At 31.4% G+C, this 27,037-nt stretch overlaps 1 protein-coding gene across 7 annotated transcripts in view; it reads left to right on the top strand.

Moving 5' to 3' along the window:
* The window catches only part of LOC108001347 (histone-lysine N-methyltransferase 2D), a 681,552-nt gene that overhangs the window by 61,282 nt on the left and 593,233 nt on the right, over positions 1 to 27,037 (top strand). The gene's annotated exons all lie outside the window — the stretch shown is intronic.

Raw genomic sequence — 27,037 nt, forward strand, 5'->3', positions numbered from 1 at the left:
TCGCGAAACGCAAACATTTTCGTTCGTTGCCCGATATTTCGCATACGTGTACTTTTCCTGTTTACTTTACGTAACCTCCCCCTCCTGTTGCCTAATGAGTAATTAAGAGATAGGATACTGAACGCGAAATTTGATATAGAAGAGATTGGTACTGTTTTTCTTTTTCTTTTTCTTTTTTTTTTTTTAATATAAACGGCCTTTTCACATTATTCCATTTTCGTCGTTCGATTGAAAATGAATGTCGGCCGATTATCGATTATCGGTAATGCTTGTTTTCTGCGCTGTTGTACCGATTACGTGTGTAATCGACTGGCATTAAAAATAAATGGTGAAAGAAAGGAGAAGGGAAGAGAATAAGATGATATGGAAAAGGAATATTATATGATGACGATAATTTGACAGAAAAGAGTATAAATTGATACAATTTGTGGCGGTACAATGCATTAATATTTAGATAACTATCATATTTATTTTGTAATTCATTTTGTTTCATAAAAATTGACTATTTATTTTTAAAACATTACTATGATGTTATTATGGAACTTAAGTTTAGTGATTTTCAATTTTATACCGTTTAAAATTTAAGATTAAAGTTTAATTCTTTTTTTTTCTGATTTATTTCCTCTACGTTACTTTTTTCTTAGAATCTAAAAAATTTCTTTCTAAAATAAATTTGATCTATACAATATGTTAATTATATAAATATTTTTTATTTTATTTAATATAAAATTAAAATTTTTTTATATTTCCATTAATAGATTTTCAAATTTAATCACATCGTTATTTAACTTATACTTACTTATTATTACTTATTATTATATATGTGAGAATCAAAATCAACTTAAAATCATCATATTGCAAATTACTGAATTCTTTTTGTCATTAATAGCAACAAAAAGATGTTAAAAAAAAAAAGATATTGATCTTGAAAAGATCATTTTAATATTATAACAAAAATTGTAAGATAAAAAATCAAATTGCATTCATCACTTAAAATGTTAAAATATATAATTTAATCAAAATGATTTTGATAATTAATATATTAATAAATAAGTTATTTACATAATAGTTCTTATTGATTTACTCTATATATATATTCCAAGTTTAAATTATTAGATTACTAGATTACTATCAATATAAAGATTAATATGTTTCTAATAAATAGACCGTGAATTTTTATACAAAATTAAATTTTTGCGAACATGACTAAATAAATGAAGCTTAAATTTATTTTATTCCAAATTCAAATAAAACTTACTATATTTTAAATATTTTTTCTTGCATGCCATATGCATTCTGTACAAATTTTTGTACACTTCAATTTTCCATAAATGAATAAATATCCATAATTTGCTAATAAAAAATTCAATAATAATTGAATTGTTATTAGATTTATTTTAACTCGAGGAAACCAGTTCCAGAGACAAGTTACAAATTAAATTTAATCTCGTCTTTTTTTTTTTAAATGAATAATCTTCCACGATCAAGTTACATCCAATTTCCACAATGTTTAACAAAATCAACGAGACGAAAAATTTAACCCTGCGTATAAAAGCACCATCCATGAATTATTGCTCCATCCAGAGGACTAGCGAGTTCATCGCTAAATACAGGCACAATTTTTCAGACGGCTCTCTCACACCTGCACTTCGCATTAATACACCATCCAGACAAAATTAATAGGAGATTCTAAATATCGTAAGCTCCCGTTAAATACAGCCGTTACGAAGTTATCTTTACAGGCTCGTTTATAAATAGCCGGTTGCAATTTACCGAGGCAGCTCGTTTAATTTTCGTAATTGCTGCAAAGCAAGGGACACGTTTCCATGGAGCAACTCCATCGGCGATACATAGCGCGGGGCGATCCATCTTTCCAACGAATCGATAAATGGTAGCTACCGGTTGTCGAGAAAGCGATAGATGTCGGTTGAACTTTCGCGGAAATTTCGCACGTTTATTATACCGAGGTTTAATTTTGTATTATTGCTGACCTAACAAGTCAAATAGCGAGCAGAGCTGGAGGATTTTGCGGTAGGCATGCCGCTCTGTGAGCTTTTCATTCTGTAAATTGGGATATCGTAGAAAAATCGGGGGAAAACTTGTGCATTATTGAATTTGTGCAAGAGAAAAAATTCGTTACGTTTTAAAGTAAAACAACTTTTTTTAAGTTGGATCGAACAACATGAGTTTTTCTTTTTTTTCTTTTGAGAAAATGGAGGGATTATGTTATGTGATGACGACGTATAAAAAAAATTTTTAAAAAGTTGCTATTGATCATAAAGAGAACAATAATGGGCATTTTTAATTGTTTTATCTGAGCTTGACGAGAAATATTTAAAAAGATATATTTTATAATTTTAAAAATACATCTTATATTAATTATACACGTAAAAATTTTGTCGGAAGTTAATTTGTTGAACTACAAACGATTAAAAATAATGAGAACTACAATTTTTTATGAATTTCGAACTAAAATTTAAAGATTTTTATTATCTTACTTACTATCTACTTATCTAAAGATTTTAAATTATTTTTTTATTCTTCCGCGGCTATTTGTTTTTGCATCAATCTTTTAATTTCTTAAAAGAATTCAAATCATTCAATCCAATTTTATAAAAATTATGTGTTTTATATGATGTATCAATACTTTTTATGCGATTTTTGAAATCTAATATGAAATCTGTCAATCAATATTTCAATGATAATAGTTTTTTATAAATAATCGAATCGAAAAATTAAAAAAAGAATGAATTATAAATGATATTATAAATGATATTAAAAGATTTAATTTTGTGATTGTTGAATTTAATTGTAATTTATTAAAATTTATTAATTTCTATTAATTTCGGTTTTTTAGAAATTAATAATTAAACTCTGGATTTTTATGCAAATACAAATATTTTTTTACATTATATATATTTTGTATATTTTACATAAATAATATTATATATCTTTCTTCTAATATTAATTTTAATTGAATATTATAAATATGAATTAAATTTTTGATTTCGATGTAATATTGAAAACTGAAAAAACTGTTAAAATTTATAAAAAAAGACTTTTTTTTTTAAATATAAAAAATTTCTTATATTATAATTTTGTAATATTATTTTATATTTCTATAGTATATATTTTATATATTATTTTATAATATTATAATTTTATATAAATTTATATAATAAAATTATTGAAATTTTGTAAATATAATTTGAATAACACGACATATTGAACTTATTTTAATTATATAAAAACTTGTAGTTTATTTATAACCAACTTCTTTGAAATTCCTTGCGATTATTTTATTCATTTCATTTAATTGATAATCTTCCAATATTCAAATCTTTCTTTAAAACAGAATTAACAATTTATTTTACAAAATGTATACAAATTTTATTTATTCGTAATTTCTTATTAATACATTTTCCGTTAAAATTATTCACTTTCCGCGAAAACTTTATAATCCACAAAATCTATTAGATAGTTTTCGGTTCGATAAATTCGAGGAAGTTTCGAAACAAGGATTGAGAAATTTTGATCGCAGAATGAAGGATTTCGGCTAAGCCTGGGAAACTCGTCGAGTTCCTCCTACTTTTCCTTCCTTGCAGCTCGATCGTCGCATTCAGTTTTGTCTCACCAGCCATAAACATGGAATGCAATGCCTTCGAGGATCTTCGAGGCCACCTGTGGTCCGAGATCAGCATTTTTCTTTGTTTACCTTGCGATACGATGCATCTAGTAAACGTGTTCACCAACATTTGCGTAGTGGAACTTCATTCAGTATTCTTCAACGACAACTCATTCGCTATGCAATAACGCATCACTTATTGCATATACATACACATAAACAGAGTAAACAAAATAACTTGATCATTTTATTGTATCGTAAATACTTTGTTTTTTATAACATTAAAAAAATGTTTTTAAATAAAAATTGATTGGTATTATAAAGCAATATTTCTCAAACTTCTTGAATTAATACTATAATTTTTGGGATGAAAATTTTTATTTTTCTTTAAATTTTTATTTAAAATGATAATATATTTTTTTATATTACTTATTGCAATTTATTATTTATTTAAAAAGTATTTAAAGTAAGATATTAAATATAAATATATTTATAATTAATACACAAATAATATTAACAAACGATTAACGATTTGGATTTAATTAACTATCATTAAGACAATATTAAAACTCTATGAATATGTAATGTTTCTAATTTATTTTTTATTTGCATTAATCAATTTCATATTTATCATTTATAAATATTAAATATTTTTATGTTAATTAAAATCTTAATAAAATCTTTGTGATAAATTCGAGATATTTTTATAACACATTTATATTATAACACGAGAAACATTGGAATAAAGTGGAAAAAGAGAGAGGAGAGAATAATTTGATATTAATAATTTTTTCGTAGTAAAAATTGTATATGAAATTCAACTTTATTTTTTAAATGAAATTACATAAATTTAATAAATTAATGTAGCTGTTGTTTCAATAAAAGTAATAAATTATTTTCAAGAAAAAATTATTAGCTTACATGATTTTATAATTTGTAAAATGAATTGAATTTTGTGAAAGTTATCATGAGAAATGAGAAAAACATGATTTTTTCTTTGTTGAAAAATAAATTAAATTTTTTTATAAGGACACTTTACATCAATACACAAAGTTTATATGATTTCATTACAAAAAAATTATTGGCTTGAAATTATATTTCTCGCTTTATCATTTAATTTTTATCTGAAATATTTTTTGTTATCATTAGAATTAGATGTGATGATTCAATAATGATCACTCTATGCTTATACAATTTTCTATAATTAGACAAATTTTTCAAGCTGCTTTTGTAACAAATTAATTTTAACTCTTTGAATAAACGTATATTTGAATATGGAATAACAAACGAAAAATTAATTAAATCAAAATGGCTCATTAATAAATTAGATAAAGATTAATGCTTTTATCAGTATTATTAGATATTATTACTTGTAAATTAATTTTATATCGTATGAAATAATATTCAATATTAATAAAATATATTTTAGTAATGAATTATAATATTTTAATCAATATAATTTGCATCATTCATTTATGTCAAATGAAAATAGATTTATGTAAACATATTTCTTCAATATTGCATATATATGTAATTGTATAATAAAATAATCATAAATTTAGAAATTTAAAATTAATTTGTACGCTAAATAATTTAAAATAATTTTTTTTTGGATAAAAATATTTCGTATTTTAAAAAACATTAACGTTTTCTTGTGTATAAAATTACAGTTAATGTTCAGTCAACAGCCATTCGAATTTTTTGGTACTATTACATGTATCAAAAATACCAAACATAGATTTTTATTAATGCTTCATCCAATGTTAAATAAAGTTTCTTTAATTTTTTAAATTTTTGCTTTTAAAAGAGATTTTATTATATTCGTATAGAGCGATAAAATAAATATTTCTCTTATTGTAATGTATATATGATCGTTAATTATTAACCGATAGAATTAAGATTTTTCAGATTACTTTGAATTTACATCTATTAAAATGAAATTTTTGATAAAATTTTTGATAAAAGAAGATTAGTACGCTATTAATTAGTTTTTGACTGTTCGTTTCTATTCATCTTTTTGAAAAACGTTCAGAAGAATAAATAAATAATAAAAAAATAATCACGTAAGATAATTACATAATTTATATATTTTATTCCTTTATATGTGAATGCAATTATTTTATCTTAAATATTAAATTTCAATATTAAATATAATAATATACAACTTTTTTAATTTTATAAAGGCAAAAATTTATGGAATAAATCAAGAATTTTCATTACTTCCATTATTTTATCCAATATCTATTATCCAACTTAGACACAGTACTTAGACACTTATTAAATTACCATAAACATTTTGCTCAATTCAAACAAATTTTATAAACAGCTAATACCCTTTGATAAAAGAAAATTTCTCAAGTTATATTTTCTACATCACAATGCCGATCGACAATGTCTAACAAATAGCTGCTATTGAACAGCATCTACCAACATCATCATAGCATATCCATTTTTTTTATAAGCATGTAACGATCGATGGTTTCGCACAGTGGCAATAATTGAGACACCGAAATTTAATTAACTGTACCATAAACAGATGGTAAAATTTCATTGATTATCCGGTATAATTATTTGACATTTCAAAATATGGTTAATTAAAGATCGTATTTGCTCGACGAACAGTTGGCATTTTCGATATCGGAAAGATGTAATTAACAGGGGATATTCTGCTCGTTTACACACGTTGCCTCGATCGGAAAATTTGCGAAAATATATCTTTCCATATTTTCTTTCTTCTTTTCCTTTTCCTTCGAAATCGTTTCGTCGTTCTTTTGATCTCCTCGATGACGGAAAGTATTACGTGGCTCGATGCTCGAGAAACGAATAAATCTCCGAGCGGAGGTTTCAGAAAAATGAAATATCGTCAATGCAGAAAAGCGTTCTCTGACCTGAATTTTCATCCCTTCTTCTCCTTTTTCTCCCCTTTTTGTCCTTTCCCCTTTTTCCTTTCGTTTTCGTACAGATGTTTTCTCAAGACTTCATTTTTCTTCGTTCAAGCATATTCCGCGATTTCAATTCATACGTTACGTACAGATCTTCAGTTGCTTTGTAACGTCGTTATAAAGAATGGAGCGAGCACACGTTGAAATTGCCATGTTTAAAATAAAAATGATAAGTGCCAGAACGAATTTCATTTTCTATAGATCCGATTAATATGCAACGAAAAGTTTGTCACAAATATTTGAATATATCGTTCATGGTTCATAATTTTTCATTATACATTTATTTAAAAAGAGAAAAGAAGAGAGAAAAGATTAAAATTTTTAAAATTACGCCACTTTAAAAAATTCTTGATTGAAATTAAATTTTTGCACCGCCAAGTTTCTTTTGATTATTTTAATTTTAAATAAAAAATTATAATTACTCTTTTTAATACGTATAATCTTTCTCATTGAATACAGTAAAATTTCATAAAAATTAATAATCAATATTATTCTGAAAGTAATATTAGCAGATCAAATATTTTTATTGATAAATTCATACAATTTTAATTCTTTATTTCTAGCTTCAGATATAAATCTGATTTTTTGACTATAAATTATAAATCTCCTAAAATAATGATAGCAGTAAAAATTTTCATACAACATAAAAATCTTTCTATTGTAAAATAAAATTATAACTTGTACAATAGTGCTTTTATTACAATCAAAGGATCATATTAAACCTTGAATTACGACAATAATCTTCTAAAATACATTCATCAATCAATCGCAAACATCATTTAAAAAAGTCATTTAAGATAAAATCTCCCTTCTCATAGATACATTCAAAATTTTCTTCGCGCAGAGTCATCTTACGACATGCGTGGAATTTTCGCCGAATGAATTTTTTCACGGACCTTTTCACGGGCCGCGTTCTTAATTAAAGCAAGCCGACCTGAAAATACGTTCAAATTATCCTCCTGGACCTTGAATCCCTCCCTGCTTTTCACTCGCTTACATCGAAAAGAGAGAGAGGAAGAAAAAGAGAGAAAAGAGAAAAGCAAAATATTTCTTTCAAACCAGTTTCCTCCTCTCGAACATGCGAAATTCATGTGTACGCGAGCTAATAACGCAGAGAGAGAGAGAAAAAAAAAACAAAGAGAGAAAGAGGGATACATTTATTTTCGAAAAGAAAAAACAAGCCTATATTCTTTCATCTCGGAGAATTATCGAATAAAAGAAAAGTGGAAAGATACACTTTTTATTTTTATTTATCGTTCTAATATCACGGAATATAAGCAACGATCGTATTATTTATAATTTGCACGGTATCGTATTAACATTCCCGCCACATGTCTTTTTCTGTCTGCCATTTCTCGCCCTCGCCAATTTCCCACCCCTCGATAGAGTCAATAGAAAGGACCATGGTTGGGAAATCCTCGCGACATTTCGCTTCTAATTCGAGAATTCCAGAAAATCCTTCCACGAAGCCAATCCAGCCTTATTCTTCTGCGGACTCCACGCGTATATATATATATATATATATACACGTTAGTGGTGGTTCAAAGGGGCATGTATATAGGTTTCTGAAAAGTTCTCACAATGTCGGCGATGGCCGGGCTCACCGGGCTCAAGGTGCGCTCGAGAATTTAGCGATGGAAAAAGGAAAGCCGCGAATAGGGCGAAACTTGAGAGACGCGCTTCTTGGATGCCTCCTTCTCTCCTTTTCTCGCTTTATTCGGCCTCCTCTTTGTGTCTCTCTCCTATTCTTCGTTTCTTCTCTTAGCCTTTCATCGCTTTTTCTTTCTATCAGGTGATTTCTTATGAAGGTAACCTTTAGCATCAGTGAAGGATTCCAAATACGTGTTTTCTTGGTTTTTTTTTTATTAATAACTGTTATTATGTTAAGAGCATTATAGGTATGAGGATAAGAGATAGGGATAATTATTTAGAAAAAGATGATTAAGAAGTTAAGATGATTAACAGAAATTTTTCTTGAGAACAGATTAGGTTAGATTAGTTTTAATTAGGTTCTGGATAATTTGACTTCACGGTAGTCAGATTAATAAAACTAGTCCAAACTCAATGCAAACTATTAAAATTCTTTAAATGAGCTTTTATTAATTTTATTTAATTTTGATTTGAGGTGAGATTAAACTTGGAATTAACATAAATTAGTTGATATCAAACATTTATCTAATTTCTAATTTCATGGTTTATATTGGATTCGGGTCAGGTTAGATTAAGTTAAGATTAGTAACTTTTTAATAAACGATCAAGTAAAATATTCATAATTCAATGAATTGTTAAAAAATTATTTGGAGGGTGATACCTTTTTATAAATATATATCGAGCTATTCAAGTTACTCAAGTTTATAATTTTCTAATGATTAAAAAACATTAAACATTCAGTAAAAATCACTTACTTGAACAATTTTTGTCATCTGATGATGATATTTATTTCCTTTATTAACCTTCATATCCTAATATTGTAATTTTATATTGTAATATGTAATATAAACGTAATATATAATATAAAATGAGAATTGTACATGAAAATGAGTAACTAATCAAATATTCCTTAGAATTTTAAACAACAATTTTACGTTATTAAAAAATTCCTTTAACAAATGAAACTCAATCTTTTCTTTTGACATTCTTTTAAGGAACGTTCTAAAACATTGTTCTAACATTGTTCTAACGAATTGTTATAAAAATAAAAAGAAATTAATGATTCTATCTAGTGAAGAACATCGACTTTAATATACTAAGAATTGAACATTAGGATACTACATGCAATTCGTTTTAAAACGGATCTTCAATACTCCTCCTTCTTGGTGTTTTAGTCCGACTATAAGACTGACTTTTATCACTATCTCGCACGACCTTTCGATCTTGCAATCTTGTTCACGTCCACCTTTCTTCGTTCACCACGCACTAGATACTCGTTTTACTTTTTTATTTGGATCGTACACTCATGTTAGTTCGACAAATGTAGTCTCTTGGTTTAATTTCTGGGCGGTGTTAACTAACTGCTACATTGCTGTGGTAATGTACATTCGAATGATTTTTTGACAGTTACAATCGTAATTTTAAAGAAAGAATAAAGGAATAAATAGTGTTTAATATTATGTGTTTATAATATAGGATGTTTTAGAATAGATTTTTTTTAACACGCTTAATTAATTTATCATTTGAAAAATGTAATAATTTGATAATAAATTATTTAAAAATCATTTATATAAATAATCATTTATTTAAAAATATAAATCTTTTTTTCAACTTTTATATGTTATATTCTTTGATAGTTAAATTTTTTTTCGTTTCTATATCGCGTTATAGTTTTTTTTAATATCTATTATCTTTTTAATATCATAAAATATTTTTATTTCCATGACCTTTTCATTGTAATTTAATTACGGTTATATTATGTATATTATAACTACCTACACTATCTGCCCACTATCATTATTGCTATGAAAATCTAAATCCAAACGCCCACTTTTTAATTATTGTCATCCATGATATTTTCAATAATTGATACGATTGATGATTAATTTCTAAAACTCGTTTAATTAAGTTTATATGAAATATTTGAAAACAAAGTTTTTTCGATATTCTTTTTCATCAGAAAAGTATCGAAAAGTTGAATATCATTTTTTTTTGTAAATCATAATAAAGTTTAGAAACAATAAATGATATAAGAATTGGTATTCTTTTTTTTTTAAAAGAAACACATAAACTTAATTAACATGTAAATTAATTTTCGATAGGAAAACAGAAATCTCCTGATCCGTTTTCATATTGAAATTATCATTCTGTAATCATCCATTATAGTTATCATTATTTCGCGTAATATGCAAATCATATTTATTTAGATTCCGAAATTGAAAGATTGAAAAATTAGTCAGCAATACGACTTTGATTTTCTCGATCATTTTTCGAAAAATATTACAAATATATTGCGTTTTCGTTATTTTAATCAATCAGCTTTCACATTTTTCTAAAAAACCAGAAAGATATTTAAAAATCTTCAATTTTTCTTCAATATATTAAAATTTTTTTTACAAAATAATTGAATATTACACAAATCCCGTAATTGTTATCTATGATTATATTACGAATTTTATAATTAAAATTGAATAATAATAAGTTTGTTATGATTGCTTCAATTTCAAGTTTTATCTTAAACAAAATATACTACTATAAGTATATATAACTATATCTAAATATAGTAGCGTTTTAAGACAGATATAATATGATATATAATTGGCATTCTATTATTCAAGAGTGCCTCGAAATTAATCGTATGATATTCTCGTACAAACATAATTAAGTTAAAAAATTTATTTTCTATAAATATTTGATTTTCCTTTTATAAAAATATATTTATCATATTCGTGTAATTTTGCTGATGAAAATGAAATCAAGTATGATACATAAAACAATCTTAAATTGATAATTTATTTCATTTTATTCCACCTTCCTTATCGTCATAATATTCAAATGTTTATGCAATACAATTTATACAAAAATTTACAAAACAAATGATATATGCAAATTGAAATCGAAATATAAAACAAATCTTTAAATTGTATTTTTAATCAATCGTTATTTGATACACAATACATCCACAGTCTGGTTATCATATTTCATTCTCATTCAGTACACACTTTCTTTCTTTATCATCACAAAAGTATCGAAAAGTAAACTTGAAAGGGATTGCTTGAGTTAACCGAGCACACAGTCGTAAAACTCGATCACTTCGTTGATTAACAATTGTAAATAGTTGGTACCCCTGCCATTTATAGAGAGACTGCTATATCGACATCACGGTTAAAACGACACGATCAATCAAAGGAAGGCGTAAAACTTTCCATCGAAAGTCCAGAGAGAGCCACTTTGATTAAACATCCACCGAAAAACACTTAAAACATCAATTAATTCCTTTCTCTCTACAAAATTTACGAAGCTCGCACCCCAAAATAACAAGCAAGCCAGGAAAGACATTTAATTACCCCGAACCTTCTCTTGTCCATCAGCTCTATAAATTACCTTAAGTGTCTATTAACAACGAGCAGGGAGAGGCCGTAGAGAGTGGCCTGACGAATGTTGTCCAATGTTTGCCGACTTCCATGGCCTTTTTTCGCGGCATTCATTCCACCAGATAAAATCGAGAAACGCGTCGGACAATCCGTGGATAAGCGTAGAAGGGAAAAGCTTATTGGCAGTCTACAGTCTCAGATCAATCAGAGTTAAGCTCTTGTAACTAAGCATTTACGTTTCAATGATGTTGCAACGCGATTATGTTGCATGAATTAATCTCATAGAACGTCTATTCGCGGAGAAGGAAATCCTCGATCCGTATTATATCCGTATATAAGTCGTGCGCCACGTTTCGATCGATATGCGTTCCTTTCACTTCGTATTTCGTTCGATCGTAGTGGTCGGCGTTAAATTATAATGGATTAGATAGTTGGACAATTTTCAATTTTCAATTTTTTATTGTACTTTGTTTACAATAGAAGTCCGTCTTGGAAATTGCTATTTTTAAAATGATTTTCGCTTTATAAAATTGTCAAAATAATTTTTTACAGAATCGATCTTTTATTGAAAATTGTTGTCTGAAATCTAATCGATTTATATAACTCAATATATAAAATCAGAGAAATGTAAAATATCGGATTAGATTAGAAATAATTTTTTGACCAGAATTGGACGCTAACGAACTGAAAAATTAATTAAAAAATTAAAATTTCGAATAAAATTACGTTACAATGAATAATATTTATTATTTGATGCTATAATTAATTTTCGATTATTCGATACTTGTTGAGATAACTTTATTTTTAATTTCAACAGTTAAAATTTCGTTCATCTCTAGTTCTGATAAATCTCAAAGTTAAAAGAGAATAATTGAGAAAAATGTTGCATTTCGACACATCAGTCGATATCGATTCGTAATAGAATTTAATCTTCGATCTCTTATACTATATCCTACACTATAACTTTCTAACAAGTATATATTATAATTAAAAATCAATCAAATTTAACAAGCGAACGCGTATCCTATTGAAAAGTTAGAAGAAAATATCCTAATATCAGCATGCAAATGAAGAAGAAGAATTTTTGCGACAATCCAATAAATTAAATCCTCCTGTTCATTCGTTGGACCAGTATGGATCGGTTCGGACAAGTTTCGAATAACTCGTCCAGAAATTTTCACGAGTTCATTTCATTTCGAACAAGGATAGTTTCCTCCCCGATCAAAGAACGAACGAACTGCGCCCCTACGTCTTTCCTTTGTCCCTAAATATTAAGTTATAACTTTCCTCGCTTATAACGCGGCCATGTTGCTCGATCGTAATGGCTCCTCTGCCTCGCAGTTATCGCGAAATACAGTTTTCTAAGCGGCGCCTGGAAACAACATCAAACCTCGAAACGTTTATGGCCTCCTTCGAATTGTTCGAGAACATCTTTGGGGGAGAGGAGGGTGTCGTATAGGGCCTCCCCTCCCCCACCCTTCGTGTAACGATGGTATATACACCGGCGTGCGACTTTCTGCCAATTTTATCTCACTTTGGGAACGCGATGCGAACATCCATGAACGATAACGCGTAAGCCAGGGGATTCGAGCGAGAACACGGTTTTGGATTGTGTAGGCGCGCTAATCCTCCTGTGCGTGTATCACGTTGAGCCTCCGAATGTTATATGAAACTTGGTTATTTATGGCGCGTTATAATGCGCTCTTCGATATTAAGGAAGAGAGAGAGAGAGAGAGAGGGAGAGGTTTTAAAAGTGCGTTTGAATATTGGATGGAAAATTAAGTATTGTGTTTCAGATTTATTTTTCTTGACATCTTGTGGTTTTTATTTTTCTGGATATTTTAGTATTATTTATTAATTTATTAATTTATTTTATGCCAACAGCTTGGTTTGTCTTGTATTTCAACAGGTTCATGTAAATGGAGGATTTTTCATGCGTTTGCATGGTGAATAATCTCCTTATTACTTCGCAGAAATGACGCAGGATTCGAATTCTAATGACGAGCCGTGAATGCACTATCTTATGATGATAATGCCGTGAAGACGACATTTTACGTTTCGCGTATGATGTTTCGTCTGGAAATTATGAAAAGTGTAGGATTTCTTGTAAAGAAATTCTTCTGAAGGTAACTCGTGTCGTTGAACTTTCGACGATGACATATGACGATGACCCGATACGACGTCTTCTGTAAAGTTCGGTTTTTGTTAAAACGAGACAGGTTCACGATGATTGTGTACAAGCAAATAAAAGAATATGTGCACATGCGGAAATAAAGAGTATGAACATCTCTTTGAAGAATTGTCTCAAAGCTGTCAAAGACTTCTTAGTGTTATCAGACTTTTGTCATCAGTATTATGTAAAGTCGTCTGTGTTATCCTTTAGACTTTTGTTTTTGCGCCTTGGATCATCACTTTCATCTTACTTTCTGATTTTACTTTGAACTTGTACGTTATTACACCCGCTAAACGCATAATATTTCCACCGTTGCATTTCTTGCACATGAAATTTTCTCAAAAGAAAAAGAAAAAAAAAAAAGAAACCACTTTAGGAAATAATAATTCGTCTTAACCATTCCTTCGAGTATCTTTCTCTGTGCAGAAAAAAGAGAAAGAGCGGGGAGTCTTGTAACTCGATTTCACGAGCTTGGTCCGGCGATCGAGGCGGAAAAAGGGGGCGCGGAAAACAATTAATCGGTGGAAAATACTACTCCACGTCACTCGACGTTGGCCCGCCAGGGTTACATGCATAGATGCTCGTGTGCCGGCCACCGGCGGAGGGTTGGGGACGATGTACCGGACAATGGGAGTGCTAACAATGGCCAGCATGAGGCGAGCCCCGAGACAATGCGGCGCGGTTGCAAGCCACCCCCCGCCGCGATCCCTAAATCAACGTTCAACATATAATAAAACGGCGACGCGGAACTTTAATGAATCGCGATTTTCTTTCATTTCCTCCGCCTTTCCCTTCCGTGGGGGACGAGACGCGTCCTTTTCACAGTGTCAAAGGCACACGAGGATCGCGCGAGGCGATCGCCCGATAATTGCGTGCACGGAATGAAAGGGACACTTCCACGTGGGCAGATTTTAGCATCCGCGTGAATTATGATAACGGGGGAGGGAGGGGAGGGAAGTGGTGGTGGACGCCTCTCGAGAGCTCGGTTTATGCAACATTGATTTATGCAAATGTGAGATGTGCACGATGGTTTGACGAGGGATTTTTTGGGACGCGTGACAGATGAGGGATGAAAAATGAGAGACGAGAGACGCGTTGTATTTAATCTTGGCCTCTTCGAGTTTTTATGATTTAATTTTGTTTCGCTTTCAACCGAGGAACGACTTTTTTTTATTCGTAAATTATTTGTTCGAGTTGTTGATACGTGGGGTTAATACGTGTATATAAGATAAGTTGAGGATAGGATAAGATTATACTTAAATTTGTATTTCTATTAATTTTTGATGAGACATAATATTGTATATATTTTATTAATTATAATTACATCGAAAAGTTAATTTTCGATTTTATCAAGAATATTTCCATTGTTTATAATTTCGTTTGTTTAGTTATTTTTTTAAGATCGACACGAAATTGAAGTTAATTTTAAGAATGCGAGATAGTTCTCGAATATTTATGAACGATGATTGCAATTAAATCCTGGATGTCAAAATAAAATTTTTATCAATAAAGATTTTATACTTTACTAAATTCTTTATACTTAATTGCGTATAATAATTTCATAAATGCTTACATCAATCTAATTTTAATTTTCTTCGTAATTATATTCTTCAAAATAAGATTAGAGCTCTTTCGTCTTATTCAAACACTTTTAATTGTCTCTATTTGAGCATTTCATTCTACTAATAATACATTGTAGAAGTAACCTTTTCTAAGTACTCTCTGAAATATAGATGGGAATTTAAATCAATACTGCACAACTTTCTCCCTCTCCCTCCCTCCCTCTCTCTCTCTCTGTCCCTCCCCCTCTTTATAAACCCCTTTCCAATATAGCAAAATATTAATTATCCTGAAAGTATAATCATCACAAAAGCCAGCACAAAACAGACGCGACAGACAAACCGCCGATGCATCGGTGATATAAAATTCCTATCAAAACTTGCCCATTCAACTTCGCCCCCGTCAAAAGCGTCATCCTCAAAATGTTAATCCACCAACGTCCCTCCTCCCTTTCCCTCCCCGAATAAATCCCAAGCAACGATGCACAGACCTAAATTCGTAACCTTCCTCTATATTCATTATTCCCCGTTTGAAGCGGAACCGACACGCCAACCGCCATAACCTTCCAATTTATTCAACAATCCCATTACATCCCCCTTCCCCCTCGAGTGGTCCGCCATCATGGATCTCGTAGAACATCCGCAATCTCGTAGAAACGCGCAGAGTGCAGCCGGCGTTACCTGGCGGCGTCCGACCCGCGAATAGCGTAACCTCGTCTCTCTCGCGTATGAATGTCGTGTTATCGCGTCGACTGGTCATGCGGAACTCGTGCAGAGCGCGCCCCTACGCGGAACAATAGTGCGTCTCGTGGAGGCGAGTGTATAACCGGTTGTAGCTCTCTCTGCGTTGTGTGTCCCGAGCAGCGACACACAACGCAATGTCACGTTTCACGATAACCGATCCTTCGCGTTGTCTACGTTGTTGGTAGACACGCGACCGCGTTTCCGCGAACCCGTTTTGCGGGCCCGTGTACACTCGTTCGGCAGCAGCCGAGCATCGAGAGGCCATCGATATCCGTCGCCCCGACGTATCTGACAGACGCACTCTTGCGTCGCGGCCAACGATTGTTGGTACTCGAGCCGGATGAAATCGGTGCTTGTTCGGCTTTTTCGTTTCTTTTTTTTCTCTTCCTCTCTTTTTCTTCTTTTCGAGAGAGGCAGATTTTCATGTTCTTCTTTTTTTTTTTTTTTAGGATTTTTTGAGAATTTAAAGGGAGCGTAGTTTAAAAGGATACGGGATAAAAATTGGACGCTTTCCTTCGGGAATTTTATGGGATTTTGTAATTTGTAAATAGTTGGTTATAAAGATTTCGATGTTTGGTGAGTTTGAAACTTTAATTGGATATTGGAAAATATATTTATTGATTTTTTTTTGAGATACAAGTTTTGCGAATGTTTCTTTTAGGGTTATTGTGGGATCGTATGTTGTATTGAATAAAAATTTGCGAAATTATTTGATTTTTTAATATCTAAAATTGAATCAATATATTTCAAATATGAATAATTCGTAAATGAATCGATTCGTATTTAGAATTGAAAATATCTTGGTTTGATTTCCAGATCTTATAATCTTATAGAGAATTTATTCCACAATTTAGTCTTTTGTATACTTTTATGTACAAGTATTATTCATCAATCGAAAAATAATATTTTTGTGAAACAAAAGATTGAAAGTTCGTTATTGCTCAAATAAATAGTTGAACAATTATTGAATATTAAGTTGTAAGTAGAATAAAAGTATTCTTGATCAGGCAAGTAGAACAAGGCTGCATTTAATCATGTAAATACAATGGAAATATTCCTGTCAAGATAGATGATAGCATCAATTTCTAGTCTGTTAATAATATTCCATTCTTGGTCGAATTTTACTTCATAATTTTTATATTCACAAAATAATAATTATATTTTTCATTCATAAAAAATTAGCATAAAGAAAGAATATTTAATTTTCATCATATAAGCAATTTATTTTCTTTTTATATTATATTCTATTTTACCAATATTTATTAACATTTAATGTACAGATAATAGTATAGATTGGAAATCAATCAATTAATCGATAATATAAGACAATTTTTAATCGAACAAATATAATTATAACCAAACATTATTATCTACGTTACATTTTAGATATAGACATGATATAGATATTGCAAAATTAGTTTTATGTAAAATATCATAAAATTTGAAAATTCGTTAGAATATTGATAAGAGAACTCATTTTGTTCAAGAATGATAATGATTTTTTTTTTAACATATTTCATATGACAGATATTTTTTTTTTCTTAGAAAATTTAAAATCAATAAAGTTAATTATTATTGTACATTAAATATAATTGTATTGCTTTTATTAGTTTGATGTGCATATATATATAGTCAACTTGTAAAAGATCTAAAAATCGAAAAATTATATCTTGGCACGGGATAAATAGAATAAAAGTATGACATTTTAAATTACACGTAAATGTCCAATATAAGTTTTGTTTGCAAAACAGTTCCAAGAAGAAAATAAGAATACAACAATAATCAACTTGCAAGACAAAGTTGAAGGATTAAAGGATTTAAGGATATTCCAACTAGACAATTTGTTTTTGAATAGATTCTCTCAAATAATCAGGCAATCGATCATATTCTAATAGTTTTTTGTTCAGAAAGATATATCAACTTTTATTTCAATATTTTATAGCTCGATACGAAACTCCAAAAGTTCTTCTCAGCTGAAGAATGTAAGGGAGGATAAAAGGTTTTAAAAAGTTTTAACACAAAATTTCTTAAAACATTCTAAATCAATCATTCACAATTATGCATCGAATTAACCAACATTTTCTTTCTCAGCAATCATTCCTCAATTCTATTCAATCCTCTTAAAAAAATTTCAATCGAGATAATTATAAAATATATTACAAAACAAATTATTATACTGAAATGGAGCTACATAAGAGAAACTATTTAAAAAAATGTCGAAATATTATCTATATTCTTGATTAATCTTTACTTCTAACCAATAGCAAAAACAATCATTTCATAATCATCATCAACAATGATCTCGCGTGATTCGAAATATTCGCTTTTTAGCTACAACATTTTTCAAAACCGTTAATCAATAAACTACCTTCTTTTTTGGAAATGGCAAATCAACGATTTGCGAAAACACCTATGTACTTCTCTACGAGACCCATCATGAATTTGCGAGAAATATTAACGATGATTTCAATCGATCAAATTGCAGGTACATATATAGAACCGTCCAACGTTCCTTCCTTTCCTTCCACCTTTCTCTCCGTGGAGGAAACGCGTGCAACCGCGAAAGCGCCCCCACAACCAAGCCGGTGTAAACTGAATTACCACCGAGAGGGGTCACGACGTTCGTGCGAACGGTCGCGAGCTCGTTGAAAATTAGCTCTTTGTATCTCTCGTGAATTATCGAGGTTATCAGCCACGTGTCCGAGAGGAAACCGCTTGTTGCGGGGCGCAAGGGAGATAGCGGAGCGTTCGTTGCGTACGTGTCACGTTTAGATTGCAAAACCCGGCAGGCTGAAACGTGGCTATTAGAGCGTAGAAAAAAGTTTTCCACGGGCTCCCGTCTGGCACGTAGCGCGTTTATTTCACGAAAAATAGAAGGCGCACGAAGGTGAGCAGGGGGGGAGGAGGAAATTTTTCAGAAACGGCCCGATCGACGAAAGGCAAACTGGCCTGGATGAAAATCCCTCCCCCGCATTTCAACCTATTACGCAAGCGAATTTTTGATTCTCTGTGTACCCCTGGTCGCGCGCTGTTACGACGGGTATGAAAGTTTCATGCGGCGGAAAAGGCGAGCTCGCGTTGCGTGCATGCTGCGCGAAATGGAAAAAAATATCCTGGAAGAGAGGAGTTTCGCCCGGCTCGACTTCCGGTTTTTTTTTTTTTCGTTCTATCGGCGTGTAATTGAAATTTTTCGGCTCGTTGGGGGGGAAAGAGCGGATCGATTATTTAATTCGGTAAGATAGAGTTTTCTAATTGGAAGCCAGTGAATGATGGATTGACAAGTGAAGTTGTGAGAAATATACCGAAATCTGTGCGCTTCATAGATAGTTTTATTTATACGTTATTGTATGGAGGCGAATTTATTGATTTTTCTTTTTTTTTTAGTTCGATTGAAATTCATATTTCCGATTGTACATGAAATAAGAAAATGGAAAAATATGAAATTGCAATTAAGAATTTGAAGAGTCTAGTTTCAAGTTAGTAGTTCTAAGAATTAAAAAAAACGTGTGTGTAATAAATATGATAAATAAAACAATATAAATATATTTACAGTATTTATGTATTATATTATAATACATAACACACACACATATATATATAGATCATATATGAAATAAAAGTGAAATCTCTCCTTCTGTATCCCTCTTTTCCATGAAAAATCTAACCCAATCCAAATTCTATTCTAATTTATTCAAAAGTGACTTGGACTAGATTTTTCATGCGAAGGGAGAGAAGTTTGTCTCTTCTACATATTAATATATCTTCAATGTATGTTTGAAAAATATAAATATGAGATCATATACATATAAATCAATTTTTTTCTAATTTATTCATTTATTCGTTTATATTTTCATTTACAAAAATTCATTATATTATGAGATTATAAGAAATATTCGTGTACCTAACATTCTATTATAATGCTGTGGAAAATTTACACATTTTTAAACTCAAAAATTGAAAAAATCCATCTATTACATGCGTAGACAACATATTTCAAAATTATCGAAATCAAGACAATGACTCTATCTAAAATTTCAATTTTTTAATTTGAGTTAAAATATTTATTTTCTATTACTCAATTTATTGTGCTCGTAATTATCTTTTTCATTTAGAAAAATTTTGCTTCTAACACCTTTAAAATTGTAATTAAATTACTTCAAAATATTCGAATTTGTAGATTCGAAAAGTTTCCCTAAAAACCCTAAAAAAGTTAATTCGGGTGAAAGCATCGCTCATAGCGTTCACCCTTCGACACGCAATTTTCAATTTTCAACGAAACATATTGCGCCTATTCCCTTTGAACAAAAGGGTGCGATATCTTTCAATTTCTCGACGATGCGTATGAAGTATGAGACTTGAGAAGGATTTCGAGGGTGCCAACGCGGCAAATCGATATCCGACCTCGAACTCCGACTCCATCGGCCGGGAGAAGAATGGCTGGTGAATTCGGAGCAATAGCCACCAACAAGGAGAGATAAAAACACGATCGACGTGGGCGAAAATTCAAAGGGAAACAGATCGAGCGAGAGAAAGATTGGAAGAGGGGGGGATCGAGGAAGAGTTACGAATTGGAAAAAAAATATTTCAAAAGAGATTATTTCGAAAGCATTTCCTGATATTTGAAAATTAATCAATTCGATTTTGTTTTAATAACATTTTATTGTTCTTTTGTTCTTTGACATTGAGCAAGAGATACTCTTTAATTCGTGATATCATTCCTGTTTAAACTTGTTGACAAAATTTAAAGTAAAATTTGAGCTTTTTGAAAAGATTTTTAAAGCTCTATCTGATTACTTTTATTTATGAGCGATTTAAAAATAATTGCAACATAAGTTTTCTAAAAGTTTAAAAATAATTTAAATATTAATATATTTGTCGGTATTAATCAATTTAATAGATTTAATACGTAAATTTTTATTAAATCAAATAAGAAAAATTAAGAAATTATAGAATTTATAAAAAAATGTGGTTTATAAATAATCGTATTTTGACTTTGTATTTTGCTTTAAAACTTTATCGTTTATAAATCATTTTTCTTTTATGTTACTTTACCATGATATTATTCTATCTTGATCTACAATAATGTCTAAATTATTGAAAAAATATAAAATATGATTAGTAGTATTTATTAATTTTGACGTTTTGTTTAATAATTTTTATAATTATGAATAATATATTTTATACTTGTTTTTTATACTTGTTGTCATATATCTATTATTTTATATTATTTTCACATGTAATATGCATTTCATATGAATATTTTAATTATTATTACCCACTATACCAATTTTCATTAAAATTTATATAGAAATTAATTTTTTTACATATTTTATGTTTGTTTCCATATTTCACATTTTTACTTTAATTTTTTTCCATGCTTAACAATTTCTCAAACAAAATCTCTCAATCTATCAGTTTATCCTAAAAACTTACATGAAACCTTCTTCTTTTTTCATAAAATGGTTGCAAAATTAGGGTCTCTTTTTTTTTCAAATAAATATTTATGTCAGAGCGTACGGCCAACAATGAAACCGTTATTGATACTAACCATACTGGATTCTATGAGCGTAATCCGCAACGGGCCAGTAAGGGTGATAGCGATAAAGGGATCAAGCTCATTTTTATGATCTCTCCGGCTACTTTCGTACAGGCGACCTTAAGTTTCCGTAGCACGGTGACACTAACATATGAACGTATGAACTCAATGGCGGATCTCCGTTCGATAGTCGCTACACTTGCGATTTCCCAGGAAATCCTTTGATTCATTTAACACTCGGTTGCCTTAAAGACGATTTTATGAGAATTAAAATCCGTAATTAATGTACGGTGATCCTTATATTTCACCTGTGATATGTTTCAAACTTGGCGCTATATTTAACACTTGGGGAAGGGAATCCAGTAAAAAATATTTTTACTGGAAATTAAAATGAATATTATATCTTAATAAAAAGCTTACAAGCGTAAAGGAAAGTAAATTGGAATTTTTTATTCGTAGATTTTTTTGTCATTAAAAAAAAAAATAAAGTTTTAATCTTTTCTTTCGCGCCCTATTTCATTTTATATCCCGTAGTTACAAATGTAAAATCGATATATCGATCGATCGAAAACTGCAAGAAACTCGACAGAGCTGTATCACGAAAATCGTCTTCGAGGAGAAGAAGAACGTCGAAGAAGGAAATCTAAATACCCTCCCCTTCGTCGTCGAAATAAATCACTTTTTTGCACGAACGATTGAACTTAGTTGGAACGTGACCGCGATTCTCCGGTGTAGGAGCAAAGAGAAGTTACGATTCTGGGAAGAAAGGGAGGGAGGAGGGTAGAGGAAGGGAGGAATAACGAAAGAATCTTACTGATAGAACGAGCTCGATAGGAAAACGGAATTTCCTATTAAGTGGCGTGCATACGAATCACCGTGAATTCCGATTCAGAATAATCAACACTCAACAAGCAAACGAAGTAGCAGGAAAGCGAATCGAATCTTCGGCGACAATGTGGTTACAGAGTGCTTCCTTTCTTTTTCATTCTTTTGAATAATATTTTAAAAATATCTCTTTTCTCTTCTCTTGAGAAGATATAACGATAATTTAAATCTTGCAAAGATATATAAACGAAAATTTTTTAATTTTTAGAAAAATGTAAAAATTGAATCTTGAAATTTGAAGCCAGCATCATTTATGGTATAATTCCTTATCGTTGATACCAATTTTTTCTAATTTTTAAGAAATATAGAAATTGGTTTCAGACACGGTTTCGAATATTCGATTAATTAATGTCTACCAATTATTATTAAATTGTGTTTCTTAATTTAAGGAATATGAAAATTGAGAAGCCAAACATCATTTATAACGTTCGTTTACTGCTAATACTATAATAACGTTAACACACTTACTCAACATCGCTTACATTACAATTTCCATAAAAGAATGACAACAAGGCCATCATCAAAAATTTACACACCTTTCTTTATTTACATCTCCTCAAACACGTCATTGTAATCATAAACGTCACAAGACCACCACCGATCCGATCCGAACCGACCCTACCTCACCTACTAAACCCGAATCACGAATCGCATTAATCCTGTTTCTACCCCACCCTTCGGAGACAAAGAAAAATAAAACGGACAAGCGCACACAAGACCCGCCAATTCCAGCCAAGCCGTGTGTTCGCTTCTCTTGTTCGCTCGGAGGAATAAATCGTTGCTCCCTCCACGAACAGGCCGAGTTAACTTCGAGCTCGAGCACGAGGGATTTCAGGGAGGAGGATGCGGAAGAAGGAGCGGAATGGAAGAAAGAAAGAAGAGGAGGAGGAGGAAGTCGCAGTTCCGTAAGGGAAAGGAGAGGCGAGGGCAGCCGTGTTACGGGAAAAACCGTGAGGGGGCGGTTTCGCATACCTTCTTCACCGACTGCAAATAAAGGCTCGCTCCTTCGCCCGTTATCTCAGGCGTATAATCTAAAGCAGGCCGTAAAAGCGTCTATACGAATGCTGGTGTTCCATTCCCGCGCTGGGGCTGGCCCCAGGAACGGTTCGGACGGTATACGTGTTTCGTGTGGTTATGTTCCCAGCCGAGGATACGCGGATCGTTTCTATGCCCCGGTTGCTTCGCAATTATGGGCGCAAGTGGTGGATAAGCGATTTTTCGCGAGAGATAAAAACCATGGGTGATCGATCCTACTCTGTTCGGTCAACCGTTTCGATTCCGTGATTCCGAATAGGACGAATGGAATGGCTTCTGTTTGCGGAGTGTTCTTTTCATTCCATTTTGGAGAGAAGAGTTTCTCTATTTTTCTTTAATAATATCAGGACAGATCTTCCAGTTTTTTGAGAGAATATATTTTATTCTCCTATTCTAATATAATATATTTATTTATTAAAGAAAAAGGAGAATAACGAATCTGAACTTTTTAGAATTTTTAGCAGCGATATTAAAGCATCAAGATATTAGAAAGATTATCAACTTCACTTCATATTCTTCTCTCAAAGAGCAGTCGTATCATCTCCAAATTGCGCCGGCCAAAAGTGTTTCTCCTCCCCCTTTAGCCACGTCAATTCTTCTCAGAAAGATAACCTTCCTCTTGCAAATCACGCGGGGTCGTTCGTTTCGAAAAAAGGGGGAGGAGAAAAAAAACGAGCGACGCCGGTTTCCATCGGCGACAACGCGGCGGCGTCCCTTTACGAGTGGCTTTTGGTATATCGTTGAATTTCGCCGAATGTAACTCCCTTGCGGCCGGTCAGCGGGGAGTTTTACGCGTGTACGTGCGGTATTGATCGTTACGCGCGAGCACGTCGCTTTTTACCGGCCATGAAATTTTCCCTAGATTACCGTGGATTTGCCCGCGGCTTGTGCCCGCTACCAAACCCCGCCGGATGCCTCGTATTTAATGGATAGTTAAGCGGAGCTTCCCTACGCGGCCACGAATATGCCCGGGTTGAGACGGCGAGGAGTCTCGAAAATTCTCGTCACCGAGAATGATGGTTTACGATGCGAGTTCTAGAATGATCTTCGAGTGGAAAAGTTTATATCGTGCAGGATATAAGGGGAATGCACAATTCGTGATAACAATTTCAACGAGTTTGTTTTTATACGTTGTTTATGATGGGGGAAATTTCTAAGATGATTTTTGAATGAATACGTGAGAAATCAATACGACGATTGCGATGCATGCTTATAGCGTTTGTTGTCGTTGAATGTGATACGAGCGAATATTCTGGGATGAATGGAGAAGTTTGTCATGTGGAGAGTCCGGTCTGAAAATAGATGTGATTTCATATCGTGGTGTAGAACGGGGAGTTTCTAAAACAGCTTTCTCGACACGTGAGAAATTGATATCATTGATGATCATTGCGATTGGATCGAATGCCGGGATTTGTTGTCGTTCGATATTTCTATGAATATTCTAGAATGATTTTTGAATGGACAAGTTTATCGTGTGGGAGAGTCTGGAGGGTTTGAAAGTAGATGGATGGTCCAGTAGAATTATACAAAAGTCTGATATGATTGAGCCATGTATTTGTAGCGTTTATCTACCAATGTTCTAGAATCCTTTCTAAAATTTACAGTGTTGGAGAATCTACTCTGTGAGTAGATGTGATTTGTAGCACGAGCCACGCTATCGAGATCATAAATTAAACCATTAGAACTCGGCATCGACTGATGTTAAGTGGACATGCCGCGCTTGATCCTCTTTCATAAATCACGTGCATGATTATACATATACGCTTATGGAAGCGATTCGCACGGCCATTCTTGCGAAATTTCAGAATCACGGCTCTTTCGTTAACGAGTTTCCCCGAATCGATGAAATATACGAATACAAAAACAATATAAAACACTTTTAGTTATCTTCAATTTCTCAAATGCATGCGATCTTATTTACGTGCGTAATAACAAGATTACGGATATTCAACGAGGCAACAAAATATTAAAACGTGATCGAAAGACTATGAACATGTTTATTACAATGGCTATATAAGGTGTGAGCCAGTGTTAAAATTTTAAGCATTCATTGGCACCGATTGGTCGAGACAACGCAACAGCCGGTATACATTTCATGGTAAATTAATTACAATCGTTCAGCAGTCGCCTATAGTCAATTTCGATGATGATAAACTCGCTAGAGGCGGTATGTATAGTACGGGCAAAAGACCTTTTAAATTTATCACGTTTTGATCGCCCCGTGATAAATGTATCGAGGCTAATTAATTTCCAGTAAACGATCGCGAAGAAAGTTATGTTCGAGTTGTGGCGAGGCTGGCGAACATACTCGAACGTTGATAAAATTATTATTATTATAGTTGTATTAACGACAATAAATATTATATTTATTAGTCCGTTGTAATTATTATAAAAGATTTTGAAATTTTATACGAATTTTCTTTATAAATCTTGATATTTAAAAATTGTGAAATATACTGCAAGCAATTTATCATAAAATTAACTTGCAGAATACAATTTTATAATTGATAATTAACAGATATTGTATCCTGTATACAAGATTTCGTTTTATTTTGAACTGTATTTTTCTTAACCCCATTTACACCGTGAATTCTGACTTATTCTGTATATTTTCAGATTTTGTTTTATTGTGTTATAAAAAATATTTCGAAGTAAAGCTTATACAATATATTTTACATCGTTATGTATAATTTATTTTTTAATTTCTTTGATATTTATAAATTTTTTGTAATTGATTATCACATGCATTGATTATCATTTAAAATATCATCTTTTATAAAGAAATCTCTCTTTTCCCGTTGAATTTCTCTATAAGATGGTGTTCGAATATTTTTGCGAGCCACTGTAATTGCACATGTGTTAATTACCACTTAGACACGGAGTATATTTAAAAATTATTCTCCCTCTGTTAATTATCAGCTTGCACACGTTTGCGTCGAGCAAAATCGAAAAATCGATTATGGAGAAACCGGTGGTCGATGAAAAAGGAACGAGAACGAGATCAATTAGTTTTATATAGATTGGTTAGAAAGGAAGCAAAACGATCTACGTACCACAGGAATTATCCGCCACGAAATTACGAGTAGATGGGTATCGATGTCGATGACAAATTAGCCGTCTCCGCCGATTAAACGACCTTGCTACCCTTCTTTGACGCAAATTGCCTCGTTAATCTGCTATTAAATCGCGGTATAAATGATCGTGACCTTTTTTCCCACAAAGTCGAGCAGAATCGTATTTTTTACGAGATAATGGAAACGGCTGGATGGAATCCTTTCTGGGAGTATAATAGACGTTCGAGTGAATGCTTGCACCGTTTGTATTTAACATTGACCAGTTTCATCGAGGTTCAAGATTTCAAGGTTGTTGGTTTGTTCGAGGATGGAAACTTTTGAAGAATTTTTCAAATGTGATGACAATTAATCAGGTTTTTTTATGCAAATATATGTTTATTTAATACCATAAACATATTTTAAATAAAATTTTTGATCATAATATAGTAACGATAGTTAGA

This window comes from Apis cerana, linkage group LG5, assembly GCF_029169275.1.
Source record: "Apis cerana isolate GH-2021 linkage group LG5, AcerK_1.0, whole genome shotgun sequence".
In the NCBI taxonomy this organism is placed as follows: domain Eukaryota; kingdom Metazoa; phylum Arthropoda; class Insecta; order Hymenoptera; family Apidae; genus Apis; species Apis cerana.